We start from the raw sequence: 8886 nt of genomic DNA, 5'->3' as shown, positions 1-8886 counted from the left end.
ATATAATGCAGTTTTTATAGAAATGGTTTTCAAGAAAACTCCTCTACAACTCTTTTTTTTTATCTTAAGATATTCAAATATTGACATTTACCTTCCATTTCAGTGTGTTTCTTTTTAACTCTTAATTCTTTGCCAAAACAAACTCTTATGAGAAAACTAATAATTAGTTATCATACTCTCTGGCATGACTTAGAATCTCCCCAGATTTATTTTGCTGCCTCAAGATTCCTTTGATAACCATTTTCATCCATTTCACAGGGAAGGAGACTGGAGTAGACACAATTAGGCTTCCAACGGGATCAGAGAAAAATGTGGAGAGAGAAAATCGATAATCACTGTGTTCTTACAGTGGGCAGCAGTTGTGGTGCCTGTGTACAGTTCTTGTTTAATCTGCAGAATAGTTTCATGAGAAGAGTTCTGTCTCTTTACTGATGAAGGAGGAAGAACTAAAGTTAAGGAACCGGCACAGTCTTGCGGAGCTACTGTATGACTGAGGAGTGTAGACTCAAACTCTCTCTCCTCACTGCTGATTCCATTAGATTTATTTTTTTAATTTAAAAATGTATTTGCAGTAAAGAGTACATCTAAGATTCATCACTAATAAATGAAGTTCTCCAATTCAAGTTAAAAATTAGGGGCATGGAAGTGATTGGAATTTATTTCAAGCTATGGGTATGATCCAAGCGGTACGTGGTCTTCCATTCAAAATGAACTGACGTTGCAGGTGTCTGACATTCAGACAGAAGTGCAGATGATGCCTTTCAAAGGATTATTTACTTTCTTATAAATAACACTGTGATTTGCATAAATACAGACAGAATAGGCAACTAAAAATTACACACACAAAAAAAGTTCAGTACAGCAGCTAAGGAAGTTCCAGCTGTGCTTCCCCCAAACTGGCAGATGTGGCTCACTTTGTAGATTTGTTGAGTAATCGTGACAGCGCCTAGCATATGTGAGCAAAGAGCAAAATATAAAAAAGAAAGAAAATCAGTCCTGATTTTTTGTTGAGATTGAATAACATAAATGATGGGGACAATTATAAATTGTCCCCCCAAAAAATGATAGCAAGGTGTAAAAGTTAGTTTTGTCAAGTTGGGAAAACCAACATCAGCTGTGAAAATAATATTAAGGAGGGGTTGTTGGCCTGTGAGCATGTATGTGAGAAACGGTTTTTGTTTAAATTGGATAGTCTCTGTGTTTACAATTCAGGTGTTATCCTTTTTTCACCAACCTCATCCTCCTTACCCCTCCCATTGCCTCCATGAAGGTGCTCCCTCTCCCAACCTCCCTCTCCTACCTCAGCATTCCTCTACACTGGGAAAATGAACCTTCACTGGCTCAAAGTTCTCTCCTCTCGGTGATGCCAAAGAATGACACCCTCTGCCACATATGCATGTGGAGCCGTGGGTCCGTCCATAATAACTCATACGGAAGCCTCCTCAGAGGCTTCGCCAGAGTCATGATAATACAGAGAAGGATGCTTGCCGCTAACCATTGGACTAAACATGGGGACCCCAATGAAGGAGCTAGAGAAAGACTGAAGGAGCTGAAAGGGTTTGCAACCCCATGGGAAAAACAAAATGATCAACTAACCAAACCCACCACAGCTCCCAAGAACTCAAACACCAACCAATGAGTTGTTATGGAGGGATTGTCTTGATTGCCTTGAACTAATTTGGAGACTCATCCAAAATGAGGGTGGCATCATTCTCTGGGTTTGCATCCTCGAATATACAACAAAAGGAAGATGTGAACTTAACATCTATGTGTATTATCCTTCTGCTCCTGGTTGTGGATGTGTTGTGATCAGCTGCAAAGTTCCCACCACCTTGGCTTTCTGCTATGATAAAGTGTAAACTGGAATTCTGAGCTAAAATAAATCTCTTCCCTAAGTTGCCTTTGACAAGGTATTTTATCACACCAACCAAGGTATTTTATCACACCAATAGGATACAAAACTAAGACAGAGGCACCATAGATCTGAGAGAAACTACATTACATGAAAAGACTGCTTCAGGAGAGTATATGAATGAATTGTAGTATATTTTTCTTCTTTCATATGTGTGAGTGTATGGTAACATGCTTGTATAGATACATGTGCACATGTATACATGTGGCTACATGTGCATGTGTGTATATATGCATGTATCTGCACATAGAGACCTGAAATTTGATATTTGGACTTACTGAATAAATTGCTCTTCTACTTTATTCTCTCTCTCTCTCTCTCTCTCTCTCTCTCTCTCTCTCTCTCTCTCTCTCTCTCTCTCTCTCTCTCTCTGTTATGTATATGGATGGGTATTTTGCATGCATGTACATATGTGGAACACATCTGTACTTGAAGACTGCAAACATCATAAGCGGTCACCAGAGCTTCAGGAACTAGAGTTATAGTTTCTGTGCTGTGAACAGAACCGAGGTCCTCTACAAGAGCAAAAGTGTGGCTGACCACTGACACATCTCACCAACTTCTGCCTTGTTCTTTTTGTGGCAGGATCCCTCAATAAAATACAGTGTTCGGGGATGTAATTAGTGTTTTCAATAGCCAGCTTGTTTCAGCTATGCCTGTCTCTGCTTTCCCAGGCTGGCAGTATATGCCTCCATATCCACATAGCATTTGCGTGGAGTCCTAGCATCCAAATCCTGACACTTCTGTTCTTGTAGCAAGGACTTTAATTACAGATGCATCTTCCCAGAACATGCAGCACTTTTTCAAAAACAGGAACTAAGTTTTTTTCTATATATCCACACTTACATTTCACTTTTCAAATCATATCTGAAGGCTGGCATGATCCCTCGGCATGCTTACTACCAAGTCTAACATCCTGAGTTCAAGTCCCGGGACACACAAATGGTAGAAGAGGAAAACCAACTCCCTCAAGTTGCTTTTTAGACACACACACACACACACACACACACACACACACACTTTTTTTTAATTTAAGGGATACCTGAAGAATATTTAATGTCATGTGAGAGACTCAGCATTTGAGCAGCTTTCTGCTTCTGCCTTCATTAGCTACACTAACATCTCCTCTTTGACACCTGACCATACATTGCCCCACCAAGTTATTGTCAAAGTGAAAACAGAGCCCTTCATCTTCCCAGTTTGATGGAGGAATGAATAAACACCTTGGCTAATGTCCTTTACTCCATTCACAAAGAAGGCATCATTTTATTTTAATTTTTATTTATTATTAGTTACTGTCATTCACTATCTTTTAAACGTTTTCGTAATATTGTGAGCAATTTTTTTTTGCTCACAAAAAGGTGGCTGATTACATATAGCTACAATATTCTGTTCTCTCTCTCTCTCTCTCTCTCTCTCTCTCTGTGTGTGTGTGTGTGTGTGTGTGTGTGTGTGTGTGTTTAATTTTGTCTGTCTGTAGATGGACTTGGATATTGAAATGATTCATTAAAGACATTTATTTATATATTAATTTTCAGGGTGTAACTGGCAATAACTTCCTTTTCCTTTTTGACATGTTTGATGCCAAAGACAGAGGAAAATTCAGTATTAGTAAACTCTGAATATCTGATTAACATTTTTTTTACCAAGAAATCGAACCAATAGATATTACTGAGGAAAAGAGCTCTTGCACTTTGTGTATGTTGACTTGAGGGCTTGTCTTTTCTGGTGTCTACCATCCCCCTGACATTTTTTTTATTAATTATTACATTTGCTTACATCTTGAATGATATCCCACTTCCAGTTACAACTCCACCAACCCCCAATCCCACATCTGCCCTCTTCCTTCCCCTTTGTCTATATGAGGGTGCTCCCCACCCACCATCTCCTGCCCCACCACTCCAGCATACCCCTACACTGAGTCATCAAACTCTCTGGATCAAGGACCGTCTTTCCCATTGCTGTCAAGCAAGGCTGTTCTCTGCTACATATGTATCTGGAGTCATGGATATCTCCAGGTACTCTCCTTTGTTGGTGTCTAATCTCTGGGAGAACTGGGTGGTCAGGCCAACCTATGTTGTTCTTCCAGTGGGGTTACAATCCCCTCCCATCCTCCAGTTCTTACCTCAGCTCCCCCAACCAGGTTCCCTGGCCTCAGTATAATAGGTGGTTCCAAACACCCACATCCTCATTGGTAAGTTGCTGGATAGACTTCCCAAAGAACCATGACACCAGGTTCCTGTCAGCAAGTGCCTCTTGACCACAGCAACAGTGTTAGGTTTGGTGTCCGCAAACATGATGGATTCTCAGGTGGGGCAGTCACTGGTTGGTCCTTCCTTCAGTCTCTGGTCCATTTTTGGTCCCTGTTCTTCCTTTAGACATGAGCATTTCTGGGTTAAAAATTATGAGATGGTTTATATGGCCCCATATCTCAACAGGGAGCTGTGCCTATTTGCTGGAGGTAGTCTCTAGAGGTTCTATCTCCCCCTTCTCTGCACATATCTGCTAAAGACATCCATCCCTGTTGGGTCCTGGGAGCCTTGAATTTCTCTGGTATCTGAGACCCTCCAGTGACTATCTCCAGTTCCTCATCTTCCCCCAGCTACATATTTTTGTTTGATTTCCTGACCATTTGTAACTTTCTCACATCACCAGTTCCTGATACTGCCTCTCCTTATTTCCTCCTTTCTTCCCTCCCTCCCAGGTCCCTCTCTCCCTTCACCTCCAATGATCATCCTGTTCCCCCCTCACTGCAAGACTGAAGCATTCATACCCTGGTCTTCTGTCCTTCTAAGTTTCATATGGTCTATGAATTGTATCATGGGCACTGTAAGCGTCTAGGCTAATATACATTCATCAGTGGGTACATAACCATGTGTGTTCTTTTGTGTCTGAGTTACCTTAATCAGGATAATATTTTCTAGTTCCTTCCATTTGCCTGTGAGGTTCATAAAGTCATTGGTTTTAATCACCAAGAAGTACTCCATTGATTGGATATGTTGTGTCTTCATTTTCATTGAATTCTAAAAAGTCTTTTACTTCTATATTTCTTCCCTGACCAAGTTATCATCGAGTAGAGAGTTGGTAAGTTTCCACGTGTATGTGGGATATCTGTTGTTTTTGTTGCTATTGAAGACCAGCCTTAGACCATGTTGGTCTGATAGAATACATAAGATTTATTCAATGGCCTTGTATCTATTGAGGTTTGTTTTGTGTCTGAGTATATGGTCGATTTTTGAGAAAATACCATGAGGTGCTGAGAAGAAGGTATATTCTTTTGTTTTTGGGTTAAATATTCCATAGATATTTGTTAAATCCATTTGGTTCAAAACTTCTTTTAGTTTCACTATGTCTCTGTTGAATTTCTGTTTCCATGATTTGTCCATTGGTGAGATAGGGTATTAAAATCTTCTACTATTATTGTGTGAGGTTCAGTGTGTGTTTTGATCTTCAGTAAGGTTTATTTTGCAAATATAGTGCCCTTGCATTTGGGGCATAGGTATTCAGAATTGAGAGTTTATCTTGGTGGATTTTTTTCTTTGATAAGTATGTAATATCCCTCCCCATCATTTTATAACATTTGGTTGAAAGTTGATTTTATTTGATATTAGAATGGCTACTCCAGTTGTTTCTTGGGACCTTTGCTTGGAAAAAAAATCTGTCCTTTACTTTGAAATAGTGTCTATCTTTGTCAGTAAAGTGTGTTTACTATATGCAGTAAAATACTGAGTCCTGTTTAAGTATCCAGTTTGTTTGCCTCTTTGTTTTTATTAGGGAATTGAGTCATTTGATGTTGAGAGATATTAGGGACCAATGATTGTTGGTTCATGTCACCTTTATTGTTAGAGGTGAAATTATGTTTGTATGTTTTGCTTCCTTTGGGTTTGTTGTGAAAAGATTGATTTATTGCTTTTTCTTGAGTGTAGTTTCCCTCATGTTGGACTTTTCCTTTTATTATCTTCTATATGACTAGATTAGTGGAAAGACATTGTTTACATTTGGTTTTGTGGAATACCTTTGCTTCTCCATTCATGCTAATTGAGAATTTTGCTGGGTATAGTATTCTGGGCTAAAATTTTTGTTTCTTTGGGTCTGTATGACATTTTCCCAGAATCTTCTGGCTTTTAGAATCTTTGTTGAGATGTCTGGTATCATTCTGATGGGTCTGCCTTTATATGCAACTTAAAATTTCCCCTACTGCTTTCAATATTCTTTCTTTGTTCTGTGCATTTTCTGTTTTGATTATTATGTGACAAAAGGAAGGCCTTTTCTGGTCCCATTTGTTTGGTGACCTGTAGGCTTCTTTTATGTTTATGGGTTTTTTGGTTAGATAAGTTTTCTTCTATAATTTTGTTGAAGATATTTGCAAGCCCTTTGAGTTGGGAATCTTCAACTTCTTCCATAACTATTATTCTCAGATTCAGTCTTTTCATTGTGTATTGAAATTCTTGAATGTTTTGAGATAGGATCTTTTTGCTTTTTGGATTTTCTTTGACTGCTGTGTTGATGTCTTCTGTGGTATCTTCTACTACTGAGATTTTTCTCTTCTCTCTCTTGTATTTTGTTGGTGATACTTGCATCTGTGACTCCTGTTCTCTTTTCTGGGTTTTCCATCTCTAGGCATGTCTTCCTTTTTTTCTTTAATGTTTATATTTTCATTTTTAGATTCCTGACTTTTTTTCAATTTTTTTCTCTTGTTTGTTTTTTTCTCCTGTATTTCTTTAAGGGATTGATGTGTTTTCTTTTTAAGGGCTTTTAACTTGTGTTCACCTGTATTTCATTAAGGGATGTTTTATGTCCTTCTTAAAGTCCTCTATCATCTTCATGAAATGAGAATTTAGATCTAAATCTTGCTTTATAGTTGTATTGGGGTATCCAGGACTTGCTGTGGTAAGAGAACTGGATTCTGATGTTTCCAAGTCAAATTGATTTCTGTTACTTATGCCCTTGTGTTATCTCTCACCATCTGGTTATTTATGGTGTTATCTGGTCTCTCTGTCTCTGACTAGAGCCTGTCCTTCCTGTAAGCCTGTGATCTTATGATCCTGTGATCCTGAGTTGGACAGAATACCTGGGGAATGGAGCTGCAACTGGGTGTGGGATGTATGGGTTTGGATCTAGAGCTCCTGGCATAAGAAACTGGAAGGTATGAGGGTCTTTGGCTCAGAAGGCTTCTTTAATATAAGATTTTACTTTATTCTAAACTGTTACCAATTATTGTGGCTTGAATCCTAAATGTCCTTCCAATGTGCATTATGTTAAAGGCTTTGTCAGCAAGCGATGGAATTCTTGAATGCAACTGACCCATGTGGGAGATGTGAATTCATCTGTGTATTAATTCATCAATGGACTCATAATTTGATCGCATTATTATGTGGTGGTAAAAAACTGAAAGATAAAGAGATGTAGGCCCCAGGATGTGAGCCTTGAAAGAAGTCCTTGGATCCTTCTTGCTGTTTAAAAGTTTTCTGAGAAGCTCCTCTTTCACATTTCTGGCACCAAGAGACCAATTGCAATGAAGTGTGCTCACCAGAATCCAAAACCACACAAATTTGGAGCTGACATAACCCTCACTTTAAGTTGCTTGCCACAGATATTTTGTGTCAGCAACAAAAAAATGACAAACATAACAATTTTAGATCTGCTATGGAAATTGAGATGGTGCCTGGTTACAAAGATGTGGGACAACAATGCAGAGGTCACAGGTGGCCAGTAACAATGCCTACTAATAGACTAGAAATCATAACTTATTCTGTAAGTGAGATCACCTAGAAACATTGTTAGGCATTTCAAACCATTCTGTCTGTGCTGGAGCAATACACACACTAAAGCGTGTGGCCATGTTCTGTTCATCTTTATTGACCCAACACAGAGTGGCTACATTTGGCCAGCTGGCCATAGTTTGCTGATCTCCAGAATACAGTGAATTTAGTAGGATAATTTCCTCTGAGAATTGGCAGGGACTCAGGCATGTTTCAGTTCAACTTTAAAGCCTTTGAAACAACATAAAATGTAAGGTTTGATCATGGTTAATTAGCTTTAGAAAGAATTACTTTCAGACTTAAGCCAATTGTAAGACCTAAAGCTAACACAATGCGGCGTTCTTCATTTAGAGAACATGGTCCTGCAGGCATCTCTTCCCAATTCTAATTTCTGAGTAAAATTTATGCAACAACTCATAATTTCATAAAACCCTTCATATAGTTTCTTCAAGCAGATGTTAAGATTACTGGTGCCACTGCTAGAAGATGAAATGGAGAATGGATGGTCAAGAAAATTATCTTCATAATTAGCTTAGAAAGAATCAGGCTGTGTGTTGAAAATTCTTCTTTCCCACTGATGAGTATAATTACTATGCTATTGATTCCCCTCTTACCACAGGAAAACAACAAACAGCTTTGCTCTCAGTGATGTGTAGCTGGATGTTCCCATCAATCTTTCTGTTCACATGCACATATTTTCCAACATTTTTATTATTTTTTTAAATGCATTCTTTTCTCATACATTACATCCCAGCCACATTTTTCCCTCTCCTCCACACCCAGTTCCTTTCCCCTCCCTATCTACTCCTCCTTTAAAAAGTGGCAGGCCTCCTAGGGGCATCAACTAAACATGGCATAGCAAATGGCCATAAGATTATAGAAGTTCCAAAAGAAGAACAAGACATACAACCATAACATATGGCCTAGGTCAGAGCCATCAGGGGCTCCCTGATTGTCCATTCAGTCTCTGTGACTGTCTATAAACAACCTGGTCATGTTTGTTTTTATCCTGGGTCTCCGGAATATCCAGGTTTTGACCCTCAAGGCAGCATCAGAGGTAAGCTCTCTCTTGTGGCATGGGTCTCAAAATGGACCAATCATTCGTTAGCCACTCCCACAATCTCTGCATCTTTTTTTTTAAGCCTAGCACATCTTGGAGGCAGGACAAATTGTATGTTAAAGGTTTTGTGGCTGAGTTGGTGTCTCAATTCC

The sequence above is a fragment of the Micromys minutus genome (assembly GCF_963924665.1).
Source record: "Micromys minutus genome assembly, chromosome: 26".
NCBI classification, from domain to species: domain Eukaryota; kingdom Metazoa; phylum Chordata; class Mammalia; order Rodentia; family Muridae; genus Micromys; species Micromys minutus.
Note: the sequence above shows the minus strand (reverse complement) of the source record.